At 26.5% G+C, this 16,550-nt stretch overlaps 1 protein-coding gene across 1 annotated transcript in view; it reads right to left on the bottom strand.

Moving 5' to 3' along the window:
- The window catches only part of LOC145242409 (uncharacterized), a 236,979-nt gene extending 224,240 nt beyond the window's left edge, over positions 1-12,739 (bottom strand). The window contains exon 1 of the mRNA XM_080105443.1: positions 12,352-12,739. The gene's annotated coding sequence lies outside the window, so the exon portion shown is untranslated. The remainder of the gene's footprint in view (positions 1-12,351) is intronic.
- Between the last annotated feature and the right edge of the window lie 3,811 nt (positions 12,740-16,550).

Here is a 16,550-nt window from a genome sequence, read left to right as displayed (position 1 = left end):
GATTCTAGATGTTTTGCATTAAATAATGATTCTACATGTTTTGCATTAAATAATGATCCTAGATGTTTTGCATTAAATAATGATTCTACATGTTTTGCATTAAATAATGATTCTACATGTTTTGCATTAAATAATGATTCTACATGTTTTGCATTAAATAATGATTCTACATGTTTTGCATTAAATAATGATCCTAGATGTTTTGCATTAAATAATGATTCTACATGTTTTGCATTAAATAATGATTCTACATGTTTTTCATTAAATAATGATCCTACATGTTTTGCATTAAATAATGATTCAACATGTTTTGCATTAAATAATGATTCTACATGTTTTGCATTAAATAATAATTCTACATGTTTTGCATTAAAAAATGATCCTAGATGTTTTGGATTAAATAATGATTCTACATGTTTTGCATTAAATAATGATCCTAGATGTTTTGCATTAAATAATGATTCTACACGTTTTGCATTAAATAATGATTCTACATGTTTTGCATTAAATAATGATTCTACACGTTTTGCATTAAATAATGATTCTAGATGTTTTGCATTAAATAATGATTCTAGATGTTTTGCATTAAATAATGATTCTACATGTTTTGCATTACATAATGATTCTACATGTTTTGCATTAAATAATGATTCTACATGTTTTGCATTAAATAATGATCCTAGATGTTTTGCATTAAATAATGATTCTACATGTTTTGCATTAAATAATGATTCTACACGTTTTGCATTAAATAATGATTCTAGATGTTTTGCATTAAATAATGATTTTAGATGTTTTGCATTAAATAATGATTCTAGATGTTTTGCATTAAATAATGATTCTAGATGTTTTGCATTAAATGATGATTCCAGATGTTTTGCATTAGATAATGATTCTAGATGTTTTGCATTAAATCATGATTCTACATGTTTTGCATTAAATAATGATTCTACATGTTTTGCATTAAATAATGATTCTACATGTTTTGCATTAAATAATGATTCCAGATGTTTTGCATTAAATAATGATTCTACATGTTTTGCATTAAATGATGATTCTACATGTTTTGCATTAAATGATGATTCTACATGTTTTGCATTAAATGATGATTCCAGATGTTTTGCATTAAATGATGATTCCAGATGTTTTGCATTAGATAATGATTCTAGATGTTTTGCATTAAATAATGATTCTAGATGTTTTGCATTAAATAATGATTCTACATGTTTTGCATTAAATGATGATTCCAGATGTTTTGCATTAAATGATGATTCCAGATGTTTTGCATTAGATAATGATTCTAGATGTTTTGCATTAAATAATGATTCTACATGTTTTGCATTAAATAATGATTCTAGATGTTTGGCATTAAATAATGATTCTACATGTTTTGCATTAAATAATGATTCCAGATGTTTTGCATTAAATAATGATTCCAGATGTTTTGCATTAAATAATGATTCCAGATGTTTTGCATTAAATAATGATTTTACATGTTTTGCATTAAATAATGATTCTACATGTTTTGCATTAAATAATGATTCCAGATGTTTTGCATTAAATAAGGATTCCAGATATTTTGCATTAAATAATGATTCGATATGTTTTGCATTGAATAATGATTCCAGATGTTTTGCATTAAATAATGATTCTAGATGTTTTGCATTAAATAATGATTCTACGTGTTTTGCATTAAATAATGATTCCAGATGTTTTGCATTAAATAATAATTCTAGATGTTTTGCATTAAATAATGATTCCAGATGTTTCGCACTAAATAATGATTCTACATGTTTTGTATTAAATAATGATTCTTCATGTTTTGCATTAAATAATGATTCTACATGTTTTGCATTAAATAATGATTCCAGATGTTTTGCATTAAATAATGATTCTAGATGTTTTGCATTAAATAATGATTCTAGATGTTTTGCATTAAATAATGATTCTACATGTTTTGCATTAAATAATGATCCTAGATGTTTTGCATTAAATAATGATTCTACATGTTTTGCATTAAATAATGATTCTACACGTTTTGCATTAAAGAATGATTCTACATGTTTTGCATTAAATGATGATCCTAGATGTTTTGCATTAAATAATGATTCCAGATGTTTTGCATTAAATAATGATTCTAGATGTTTTGCATTAAATAATGATCCTAGATGTTTTGCATTAAATAATGATTCTACATGTTTTGCATTAAATAATGATCCTAGATGTTTTGCATTAAATAATGATTCTACATGTTTTGCATTAAATAATGATTCTAGATGTTTTGCATTAAATAATGATTCTACATGTTTTGCATTAAATGATGATCCTAGATGTTTTGCATTAAATAATGATTCTACATGTTTTGCATTAAATAATGATTCTAGATGTTTTGCATTAAATAATGATTCTACATGTTTTGCATTAAATGATGATCCTAGATGTTTTGCATTAAATAATGACTCTACATGTTTTGCATTAAATAATGACTCTACATGTTTTGCATTAAATAATGATTCTACATGTTTTGCATTAAATAATGATTCTACATGTTTTGCATTAAATAATGATTCTAGATGTTTTGCATTAAATGATGATTCTAGATGTTTTGCATTAAATAATGATTCTACATGTTTTGCATTAAATAATGACTCTACATGTTTTGCATTAAATAATGACTCTACATGTTTTGCATTAAATAATGACTCTACATGTTTTGCATTAAATAATGACTCTACATGTTTTGCATTAAATAATGATTCTAGATGTTTTGCATTAAATAATGATTCTAGATGTTTTGCATTAAATAATGATTCTACATGTTTTGCATTAAATAATGACTCTACATGTTTTGCATTAAATAATGACTCTACATGTTTTGCATTAAATAATGATTCTACATGTTTTGCATTAAATAATGATTCTAGATGTTTTGCATTAAATAATGATTCTACATGTTTTGCATTAAATGATGATCCTAGATGTTTTGCATTAAATAATGATTCTACATGTTTTGCATTAAATAATGATTCTAGATGTTTTGCATTAAATAATGATTCTACATGTTTTGCATTAAATGATGATCCTAGATGTTTTGCATTAAATAATGATTCTACATGTTTTGCATTAAATAATGATTCTAGATGTTTTGCATTAAATTAGGATTCTAGATGTTTTGCATTAAATAATGATTCTACATGTTTTGCATTAAATAATGATTCTACATGTTTTGCATTAAATAATGATTCTAGATGTTTTGCATTGAATAATGATTCCAGATGTTTTGCATTAAATAATGATTCTAGATGTTTTGCATTAAATAATGATTCTAGATGTTTTGCATTAAATGATGATTCCAGATGTTTTGCATTAAATAATGATTCTACATGTTTTGCATTAAATGATGATTCTAGATGTTTTGCATTAAATAATGATTCTACATGTTTTGCATTAAATAATGATTCTAGATGTTTTGCATTAAATAATGATTCTACATGTTTTGCATTAAATGATGATTCCAGATGTTTTGCATTAAATGATGATTCCAGATTTTTTGCATTAGATAATGATTCTAGATGTTTTGCATTAAATAATGATTCTAGATGTTTTGCATTAAATAATGATTCTACATGTTTTGCATTAAATGATAATTCCAGATGTTTCGCATTAAATGATGATTCCAGATGTTTTGCATTAGATAATGATTCTAGATGTTTTGCATTAAATAATGATTCTACATGTTTTGCATTAAATAATGATTCTAGATGTTTGGCATTAAATAATGATTCTACATGTTTTGCATTAAATAATGATTCCAGATGTTTTGCATTAAATAATGATTCTACAGGTTTTGCATTAAATAATGATTCCAGATGTTTTGCATCAATAATGATTCTAGATGTTTTGCATTAAATAATGATTCTACGTGTTTTGCATTAAATAATGATTCCAGATGTTTTGCATTAAATAATGATTCCAGATGTTTTGCATTAAATAATGATTCCAGATGTTTTGCATTAAATAATGATTCTACATGTTTTGCATTAAATAATGATTCTACATGTTTTGCATTAAATAATGATTCCAGATGTTTTGCATTAAATAATGATTCCAGATGTTTTGCATTAAATAAGGATTCCAGATATTTTGCATTAAATAATGATTCTAGATGTTTTGCATTGAATAATGATTCCAGATGTTTTGCATTAAATAATGATTCTAGATGTTTTGCATTGAATAATGATTCCAGATGTTTTGCATTAAATAATGATTCTAGATGTTTTGCATTAAATAATAATTCTAGATGTTTTGCATTAAATAATGATTCCAGATGTTTCGCATTAAATAATGATTCTACATGTTTTGTATTAAATAATGATTCTACATGTTTTGCATTAAATAATGATTCTACATGTTTTGCATTAAATAATGATTCCAGATGTTTTGCATTAAATAATGATTCCAGATGTTTCGCTGTAAATAATGATTCAGGATGTTTTGCATTAAATAATGATTCCAGATGTTTTGCATTAAATAATGATTCCAGATGTTTTGCATTAAATAATGATTCTAGATTTTCGCATTAAATAATGATTCTAGATGTTTTGCATTAAATAATGATCCTACATGTTTTGCATTTAATAATGATTCTACATGTTTTGCATTAAATAATGATTCTACATGTTTTGCATTAAATAATGATTCTAGATGTTTTGCATTAAATAATGATCCTAGATGTTTTGGATTAAATAATGATTCTACATGTTTTGCATTAAATAATGATTCCAGAAGTTTTGCATTAAATAATGATTCTACATGTTTTGCATTAAATAATGATTCCAGATGTTTTGCATTAAATAATGATTCTTGATGTTTTGGGTTAAATAATGATTCTGGATGTTTTGCATTAAATAATGATTCTAGATGTTTTGCATTAAATAATGATTCCAGATGTTTTGCATTAAATAATGATTCTAGATGTGTTGCATTAAATAATGATTTTAGATGTTTTGCATTATATAATGATTCTACATGTTTTGCATTAAATAATGATTCTAGATGTTTTGCATTAAATAATGATTCTAGATGTTTTGCATTATATAATGATTCTAGATGTTTTGCATTAAATAATGATTCTAGATGTTTTGCATTATATAATGATTCCAGATGTTTTGCATTAAATAATGATTCTAGATGTTTTGCATTAAATAATGATCCTAGATGTTTTGCATTAAACAATGATTCTACATATTTTGCATTAAATAATAATTCTACATGTTTTGCATTAAATAATGATCCTTGATGTTTTGCATTAAATAATGATTCTACATGTTTTGCATTAAATAATGATCCTAGATGTTTTGCATTAAATAATGATTCTACATGTTTTGCATTAAATAATGATCCTAGATGTTTTGCATTAAATAATGATTCTACATGTTTTGCATTAAATAATGATCCTAGATGTTTTGTATTAAATAATGATTCTACATGTTTTGCATTAAATAATGATTCTACATGTTTTGCATTAAATAATGATTCTACATGTTTTGTATTAAATAATGATTCTACATGTTTTGCATTAAATAATGATCCTAGATGTTTTGCATTAAATAATGATTCTACATGTTTTGCATTAAATAATGATTCTACATGTTTTGTATTAAATAATGATTCTACATGTCTTGCATTAAATAATGATTCTACATGTTTTGCATTAAATAATGATTCTACATGTTTTGTATTAAATAATGATTCTACATGTTTTGCATTAAATAATGATTCTACATGTTTTGCATTAAATAATGATCCTAGATGTTTTGCATTAAATAATGATCCTACATGTTTTGGATTAAATAATGATTCTACATGTTTTGCATTAAATAATGATCCTAGATGTTTTGGATTAAATAATGATTCTACATGTTTTGCATTAAATAATGATCCTAGATGTTTTGCATTAAATAATGATTCTACACGTTTTGCATTAAATAATGATTCTACATGTTTTGCATTAAATAATGATTCTACACGTTTTGCATTAAATAATGATTCTAGATGTTTTGCATTAAATAATGACTCTACATGTTTTGCATTAAATGATGATCCTAGATGTTTTGCATTAAATAATGATTCTACATGTTTTGCATTAAATAATGATTCTAGATGTTTTGCATTAAATTAGGATTCTAGATGTTTTGCATAAAATAATGATTCTAGATGTTTTGCATTAAATAATGATTCTAGATGTTTTGCATTAAATAATGATTCTACATGTTTTGCATTAAATAATGATTCTAGATGTTTTGCATTGAATAATGATTCCAGATGTTTTGCATTAAATAATGATTCTAGATGTTTTGCATAAAATAATGATTCTAGATGTTTTGCATTAAATGATGATTCCAGATGTTTTGCATTAAATAATGATTCTAGATGTTTTGCATTAAATAATGATTCTACATGTTTTGCATTAAATAATGATTCCAGATGTTTTGCATTAAATAATGATTCTAGATGTTTTGCATTAAATAATGATTCTACATGTTTTGCATTAAATAATGATTCTACATGTTTTGCATTAAATAATGATTCTACATGTTTTGCATTAAATAATGATTCTACATGTTTTGCATTAAATAATGATTCTACATGTTTTGCATTAAATAATGATCCTAGATGTTTTGGATTAAATAATGATTCTACATGTTTTGCATTAAATAATGATCCTAGATGTTTTGGATTAAATAATGATTCTACATGTTTTGCATTAAATAATGATCCTAGATGTTTTGCATTAAATAATGATTCTACACGTTTTGCATTAAATAATGATTCTACATGTTTTGCATTAAATAATGATTCTACACGTTTTGCATTAAATAATGATTCTAGATGTTTTGCATTAAATAATGATTCTAGATGTTTTGCATTACATAATGATTCTAGATGTTTTGCATTAAATAATGATTCTAGATGTTTTGCATTATATAATGATTCTAGATGTTTTGCATTAAATAATGATTCTACATGTTTTGCATTAAATAATGATTTTAGATATTTTGCATGAAATAATGATTCTAGATGTTTTGCATTAAATAATGATTCCAGATGTTTTGCATTAAATAATGATTCCAGATTTTTTGCATTAAATAATGATTCTACATGTTTTGCATTAAATAATGATTCTAGATATTTTGCATTAAATAATGATTCTACGTGTTTTGTATTAAATAATGATTCCAGATGTTTTGCATTAAATAATGATTCTACATGTTTTGCATTAAATAATGATTCTACGTGTTTTGCATTAAATAATGATTCCAGATTTTTTGCATTAAATAATGATTCTAGATGTTTTGCATTAAATAATGATTCCAGATGTTTTGCATTAAATAATGATTCTACATGTTTTGCATTAAATAATGATTCTAGATGTTTTGCATTAAATAATGATTCCAGATGTTTTGCATTAAATAATGATTCTAGATGTTTTGGGTTAAATAATGATTCTGGATGTTTTGCATTAAATAATGATTCTAGATGTTGTGCATTAAATAATGATTCCAGATGTTTTGCATTAAATAATGATTCTAGATATTTTGCATTAAATAATGATTTTAGATATTTTGCATTAAATAATTATTCCAGATGTTTTGCATTAAATAATGATTCTAGATGTTTTGCATTAAATAATGATTTTAGATATTTTGCATTAAATAATGATTCCAGATGTTTTGCATTAAATAATGATTCTACATGTGTTGCATTAAATAATGATTCTAGATATTTTGCATTAAATAATGATTCTACGTGTTTTGCATGAAATAATGATTCTACGTGTTTTGCATGAAATAATGATTCCAGATGTTTTGCATTAAATAATGATTCCAGATGTTTCGCATTAAATAATGATTCCAGATGTTTTGCATTAAATAATGATTCCAGATGTTTTGCATTAAATAATGATTCTACGTGTTTTGCATTAAATAATGATTCTAGATGTTTTGCATTAAATAATGATTCCAGATGTTTCTCATTAAATAATGATCTCAGATGTTTTGCATTAAAAAATTATTCTACATGTTTTGCATTAAAAAATGAGAATTTTTTGCAAAAAACGAAAACTTTAACCTATTTTTTGCAACATAACGAGAATAGATTTTTTTTGTGATAGAACTAAGAATTCTGCTTGTTTTTGCAATAAAAATGATAGTGTAAGAAATTTCTTTCCCACACGGCCAATTTCCTCCGTGCAGATAGCAAATGAAATTCCACAAACAAAGCCATACCTTTAAACTCAAATTTTATTCACAGTGTATCAGCAATAAAAGTTCTTTGGTCACGGCAAGTCCTTTGCGAAAACAGTGGCTGAATTTGCTATCCATACGCATGGAGCCTTTAGTTTGATTCCTCTGTGGGAATGTTAGTTTGCGTTTCCTTAAAGAAAGATCCATGCTGTACATGGTGAACACGGTGTGAATGTTGGCACCCAATACAGCATATTTGGGGACCTCATGGTCTCTGGAAGAAATAGGAATAAATTCCTACAATCAAATATATCATGCCGAACACAGTAAAATGTCCTCATTGGGTATAATAAGTTCAGCAATTATGTTGTCTGTATTTAGAGAAATGTCCTTCATTCACCCACTGCTTGGTGTCCATGAAGGTAAAATCCTGGCTCTCTGAAACAGAACGCCGCTGTTATGAGTCCACTACTACTGTGTTCATTTACAGACTGAAAAAATAATACATGAATACAAATTGGTGCCAAGACAAGATTTGGCGCATTCAAATTAAACCAATGACAGACCGGCTTACAAAGCATGTAGGTGGCCAAAAACAATATGGCAGTTGTACGTGGAAAATTTCTCAAATACTGCCAAGGAGTAGAGGAAAAAGTAATGGATAATCATTACTTTTTTCACAATACAAGTTAATTAATAAACGGCCGGATAAACGACAAATAACAAGTTAATCCAATAAACATAAGTCTTAACTTAGACAATTTTATAATTTCAATATATTTAGTTCAGTTAAATTTATTAACTTGGGGCGCTCACATAATCAGTAGATCAATGAAAGAATGTTAAATGGGAGGAAAAAAAATGGTTACACGATTACTGTAGCCGAGTTCCGGAAATTGCTGAAGCATATGTACAGGCAAAATGAATGCCGATGCTCAAAATGTATAAACATTCACGAAAACTCAGAAAATTAACCAATTTTAATGAAATTTTCAGAATGTATCAACTAATGATCGCAGAATATAATGAATTAATTATTTTTTTATTTAAATCTGAGTGGAAATGTATTATTTTGTTTAAACAAAAATACCTTTACTAAAGTGATGGTTTTCAGTAGTAAATAAAAAATGCAAGAATTTATTTTTGCTTTTTTTTATATAAATAAAGCATCGTAATTTGTAACAATAAAAAATAATTTTTACAGGAACATTACAAAACATGCCCCTAAAGTCCGTATTAATAAATTCGATATAACTCGAAGAAAAATGAATTTCTCGCACTACCGATATTACCATTGAATTAAGCATTGTTTATTTAATATTTTCACACAAAAAAATTATATTAGCAAAAATATTTCTACTTTTTTTTTTAAATTACAGATTTCGCATAATTTTTACATGCAAGATTTTAATAATTTCCTTGCTCGCAAGAATGTGAAACTTTCGGCATAACATATTTTTTATATAATCTCGAACAATAATTTTTTAAAAATTAATTTAAAAACAGGAACATAAAAATAATTAAATTTTTTCTCTTCTTTTTCATTTATCATTCTTTCATTGTTCTGACTTTTTCAGCGTCTCAAATTATATCTTGCAAAATATCCTTTTTTTTTTTTGCTATGTCTTATGCTGGTTATCTCCCTTAGATTTAATGATCCGTTGACATAAGTACCCATATGGGAATCTGCCTTTTTATTTTTATTATTATTTTAATTTAATTGGCTTTACAAAATCAAATTTCCTTGTGCAAACAATCTGATAAAAGTTCAATGGCTGATCAAATCATTTCTCTTTTGCATGATTTTAAAATTAAATTCAGTTTCAGATGACATGAAGAATTTTAAACTTAAAAGAACGGCCAATGTCAAGTTTCTTTCCAACTCCTCCAAAAACTTTAAAATGACGACTTTTGTGGTTTTCAGTAGTGCTGAAAACGAATATCACATTTAAATTTATGGCAGATAAGTAGTTTTCATGATATGAAGAAATTACTTTTCAAAAAGTCGGGGATCACTCTCCTATATAAATTTAACGTAAAATGAGTACCCACTTTCTGGCCACCTTATAATTTCTTCCTATCATAAACAAATTAACTGTGATATTGAATATCACAGTTAATATCACTGATATTCGTTTTCAGCACCACCGAAAACCAGTGCTGTTTTGTTTTATTTTATTTTGTCAAGAGATTTCGTTCATTTTTTCATCTCATAATTTAGGACGCTAATTATGCTGTCAGTAAGTTTACAAAAACATGCTTTTGTTTTTCGTTCTTTTTTTCATTATAGAACTTGTATAGTTGTTAACAGGTGCTACTGCAGTTTAATATTTCACAAAAATTCTGTTTACATTGACGGGCGGTGGAGGGGCGGGTGGTGTTGTGGCGGCCGTAGAATTTTTGTGAAATATTAAACGATTCTTCTGCTTTAATGGTTAGTGTCGGCACGTTACTTACGGAAAAACGGTTAATTAAACTACGGAAGAAGCACCTGCTAAAAACTATACAATTTCTATAATTTTGAATACCCTTCTCAAAAAAAAAAAAAAAAAGAAAAACGGAACGAAAAACAAAAGTATAATTTTGTAAACCGCTCGTGTAAGCTTACTGACAGCATTAGCGTCCTAACTTGTGAAGAATGAACGAATCTCTTAGTAAAATAAAAAAAAAAAAACAAAAAAAACAGCGCCGGTTTCCGGGCGGTGCTGAAAACGAATATCACAGTTAAATTTGTTTTATGATATGAAGAAATTACTAGGTGTCCAGAAAGTGGGTGCTCATTTTACGTTAAATTTATATAGGAAAGTGATCGCCCACTTTTTGAAAAAGTAATTTCTTCATATCATGAAAACTACTTATCTGCCCCAAATTTAAATGTGATGTTTGTTTTCAGCATCACCGAAAACCGATGAAAGTCGTCGTCATTTTAAAGTTTTTGGAGGAGTTGGAAAGAAACTTGACATTGACTGAAAATACGAATATATATATATATATATATATATATATATATATATATATATATATATATATATATATATATATATATATATATATATATATGGTCTTAATGGAAATGTACCTCATCTGGAATGAATGAAAGTATATATATAATTATTTTTTTACTATAATAATTAAATACCTACAGACACTAGTGTTTCATCCTTTCGGGATTCTTCAGTGCAGGGTGTCACGATTACTACCAGTCGAACGATTCGAACCCCGCGACACGAGACATCTATATATATATTACTTTCATTCATTCCAGATGAAGTACATTTCCATTAAGACCATAAGGAAGCTACAGAGAATTAGGAGTCACACCTACAGGGGCATCCTAAATGGGGAGTTATGCAGCACTGCAGCAGTGCAGCACTGCAGCAGCAGCAGCATGTTGGTTCAGTGGTTCAGCACATTAGCAGTAGTAATATCATAACATTTAAGAAAATATTTGACTAAGTGTAGTATCTGTTCTGAAACTAAATGTTATCTTTTCTGCTTTTGGTCACTGTCAGTGAAAGGAAATCCTGTCTACAAGCTATTCTTCTTGTCCTCATTCAGAGTGCTCCTTTTTGGGAGGTAGATTTTTCTCCACTTGTGACTGGGAAAGTAAGTAAGTAGGAAGAATAACCATTAAACAAAAAAGCAGAAGAAAAAAAATGTCAAAATATATATATATATATATATATATATATATATATATATATATATATATATATATATATATATATATATATATGGTGAGGTTATAGATAAAGAATTTCTTGAATGAAAACCTGTGCTATCAAAACAACATGACCCAAAATAATGAATGAATGAATGAATGAATGAATGAATACGAGTAGAGTGCGTAATAACGAATCATGTAAATGACAATCGTGCAACCTTTTTTTTTTTTTTTTTTTACAATTATAAAAAAACAATAAATGAATGTACAAATGTACAATTAATACAATTAAAATGTGAAAAGGTCTATATTATGGTTTAAGGATGAAGTTATTTTTTTTCTCTTTTTGAAATATTTTCTCCCTGCCTCAGTTTTAGTTTATGAATTTGTGTGCCCTAAAAGCGATAAGGTAACGTAAATAATAATAAAAAAAAGTCTTACCAAAAAGTAGAAAATATTTTCACAAACTGTTATTTGGTTGTTGGTGGTTTGTTTTGAAATAATATTAATGAAAACATATACGACAGTTTGTTCAATGTTCGTCACTTGTATTTATGTTGTATAATGAGACTTTTTTCGATTTGTTAATAATCCTTGTCTAACATCATAAATATTTGACGTTCCGACATTCCGCAGAGCAAGCAGTTAAAGCAATGTTTTTATTTTTAAAACTGATCCTAAATACAAGGTGTTATTTTCTCTCTTCCCAATGAGCAGGACTCTCTCTCTCTCTCTCTCTCTCTCTCTCTCTCTCTCTCTCTCTTTCTCTCTCTCTCTCTCTCATTAATGATTATTCCTTCCCTTCTTCTTTCTATCACGAGAGTTCGATTACAAATGCGTGTGTGTCCGCGTAATCGCTTTCGTCTTTTCATTCTTTTTATTTTTTTCTTCTCGTCTTTCTATTTAGTCTGAATGATAAAACAAACACACACACACACACACACACACACACACACACACACACACACACACACACACACACACACACACACTAGTATTACAACAACGTATACAAACTGACTAGATTCAACAAAAACGTCAATAAGAGGCGCAAGCGAGGTGGGAGGGCCGAGGGTGGGTGGCAGTAACAATTTTCTACTCCAATATTGTAAAAAATATATTGCTTAGTTTTGTTGATTGCTTTCAGAATGGCTGGTTAGAAGGAAGATTGTTTTGTTGTATTCACAAAACTCCGCCCAACCTTTTCCACAACAACTGTTTTATTTTTATTTTTATTTTATTTTTATTTTTATTTCATTTTTATTTTATTTTACTTTTAATTTTATTTTTATTTTATTTTTATTTTCATTCTTATTTTTTTATTTAAATTTTTATTTTATTTTTATTTTATTGTTATTTTATTTTTATTTTATTTTATTTTTATTTTATTTTTATTTTATTGTTATTTTATTTTTATTTTATTTTATTTTTATTTTATTGTTATTTTATTTTTATTTTATTTTATTATCATTTTTATTTTATTTTATTTTATTTTTATTTTTATGTCATTTTTATTTAAATTTTTATTTTATTTCTATTTTATTTTTATTTTCATTCTTATTTTTTTTATTTAAATTTTTATTTTATTTTTATTTTATTATTTTATTTTTATTTTATTTTTATTTTATTTTTATTTTTATTTTATTGTTATTTTATTTTTATTTTATTTTTATTTTCATTCTTATTTTTATTTTATTTTATTTTATTTTTATTTTATTTTTATTTTTATGTCATTTTTATTTAAATTTTTATTTTATTTTTATTTTATTGTTATTTTATTTTATTTTTATTCGTATTTTATTTTTATTTAGTTTTATTCTTATTTTATTTTTATTTTATTGTTATTGTTATTTTATTTTTATTGTTATTTTATTTTTATTTTATTGTTATTGTTATTTTATTTTTATTTTATTTTTACTTTATTTTTATTTTTATTCTAATTTTATTTTTATTCTAATTTTATTTTTATTTTATTTTATTTTTATTTCTTATTTTATTTTATTTTATTTGCATTTTATTTTAATTCTATTTTTATTTCTATTTTATTTTTAATTTATTTTATTTCATTTTGTTTCATTTTATTCTTATTTTTATTTTATTTTTATTTTATTTTCAATTTATTTTTATTTTTATTTTTATTCTTATTTTTATTTTATTTGTATTTTATTTTTATTCTTATTTTTATTTTATTTTATTTAATTGTTATTTTATTTTATTTTTATTTTTATTTTATTTTTACTTTATTTTTATTCTAATTTTATTTTTATTTTATTTTTATTTCATTTTGATTGTTATTTTATTTTTAATTTATTTTATTTCGTTTTTATTCTTATTTTTATTTTATTTTTATTTCATTTTTATTTTTAATTTATTTTTATTTTATTTTTATTGTTATGTTATTTTTATTTTTATTTTATTCTTATTTTTATTTTATTTTTATTTTATTTTATTATTGGAATACTCATAAAACAAGCAGAGGAATGCAACATTGCGACGATTTGAAAGGACGAAACTTATTAGAGATTTCTTTTTGGATCTTGTATAAAAGGAGAGGCTAGTGGTTAGATAACAATACTCCATGCATGGGCATGGGCGGATGACAACTTTGTAGATGCATAGGATGCTAGCAGGTGTGAGAAGTTTTCTTAGATCTTTGCTGCAGCTTTGGCAATGTTTTCTATTTATTTGTTCCAATTCATATTACCAATAATTATACGGCATAATCATATTGATATAATTGGTTGTCATTAGATCACTGAAGTTAAGCAACATTTAGCCTAGTCAGTAACAGATGGGTGACCATTTGGGAATACCAGGCGCTATATGTAGGAGGACATTCACAACTCGCTACAAGAGCTACAAAAACCTAACGTCATCATTTCCCTTGATGGAGATATGTATGTGACTGGCGACCACTTGTGAATTTAATATTCCCTTGACATTTCCTCCTTTGGAAGAAGTCAAGGAGTTTGAATACTCTCAGATAGTCATGGCACTCGGTGGTTGATAAGGTTTCTTATAATTGTTGAAATTGTTTTTGTAGCATCAAAGGTTAACATCCATTTATGTCCTGATTCCACTACAGAATGGAAGTCGTTGCTTCGGATATGGGCATGTTCGGTTTTGCTCGTATGTCAAGAATAGAGCATAGTGCTATCAGCAAAGATATTCTTCTCAGACACAATAGTCTCAAGGAAATTCTTTATGAAAAGCAGGAATAATAAAAGTCCTAAGATCGACTCTTGGAGTAACATTAATCTCATTGTTTAGATGTACACCTATTGAGGACAACCTAGATTGACAACTTTGGCTGAGAAGAATCTGGTTACATTAAACATTCATCTAGTTGGAATTAATTCTCATGAGAAAACCTTCATTTCAGATCTTGTTAATTGCTTTGAATGAATAAATCCTTGCTCCTCCAGTTTCACCTTTCTTGTTCGGAGTAACGGGGATCAGAGATGATCATTAAGATATCCGCAGTAGAATGAGCTTGTTGGACAGAAAGAAATTTAGCGTTAATGTGGTGCTTAACTATCGCTAGATTGATTCATGATTCTAAGAGTTTATCAAAGAGTGGGAAGAGACTAATGGAGCAATAATTAAGTTCTTTCAGTAGAATTCTTGAACACTGATACTATAAAGGTAATTTTCCAACTATTGTGGATTCAGCAAGGCATTTATTGTAGTTTGAAGAGTGAGGGGCAGCTCAGCAGGGCATTTTTTATAACTATAGCATGGATAAGATCAGACTCACATGCTTTGGCGGTGTCAAAGTTTTTTATGATATTCTGGACATAAGATGAGATCAGATAATCAAGTGTGGCTTCTGCCTGTAGTGGTTTTGGGAGAAAGTGATTTGTGGAGTTTAAGGTGAACCACTGCAAAAGCAGTTCAGCTTCATCAGTTACTGGGAAAACAACATCATGATGGTTGTTAGATGGTGGAGGAATTCTTCATTGTCTATTATTCACCAATATTTTCCAGAAATTGCAAGTTCCTAATTTCTGTGAATCAATGAATTTTCTGGTCATCTCTGTATACCTATTCTTACCTGTGGCTATTACACACTTGATTTCTTTTTGCTATAATTTTTTGTCTATTTATAGTTAAATTATAGCAATTGAATCAGTAAAATGTTTGCTGCCTATTCGAATAGCAGCTGCACAATTCAAAGTAAACTATTGAAGAAAGTGGGGCTTGCTATAGAATTTCAATGTGAGGACATGTGTTTCTATTCCTACTTTGAACCATTGCATTACCTCAATTGCCAGGAGGAAAAAGTTTTACTCCAATAGAGACTCCAAATCTGTGCATATATTTGACAGTCATTATGGCAAAATGAGACGTGTCTAGTCATGTAAAAGTAATTAGAGAAGATTGAAGCGTGTAGGTTAGTTTTGCTTAGTTCATGAATAATTGGGAAGTTTATGAACAAGAAAAGGTTCTACATCATCAAAGTTAGTTCCAAGCTCTGGAATGTTTGTGAACGCAAGCCTCAAGAGAGGAGACGAATTTGTTGTTTTTAGGTCTTGTTTGAACTTATTACTTTTTGTTTTTAATGTCATTAAATGATGGATAGAGTGGGTTGTGCAAAGTGGGTTTTGATGTCAGTAAGCTCACATAAGTGAACTATTAGT

Source organism: Euprymna scolopes, chromosome 21, assembly GCF_053919585.1.
Source record: "Euprymna scolopes isolate OS-2025 chromosome 21, ASM5391958v1, whole genome shotgun sequence".
NCBI classification, from domain to species: Eukaryota; Metazoa; Mollusca; class Cephalopoda; order Sepiida; family Sepiolidae; genus Euprymna; species Euprymna scolopes.
Note: the sequence above shows the minus strand (reverse complement) of the source record. Positions and strands in the feature narration are given on the sequence as shown.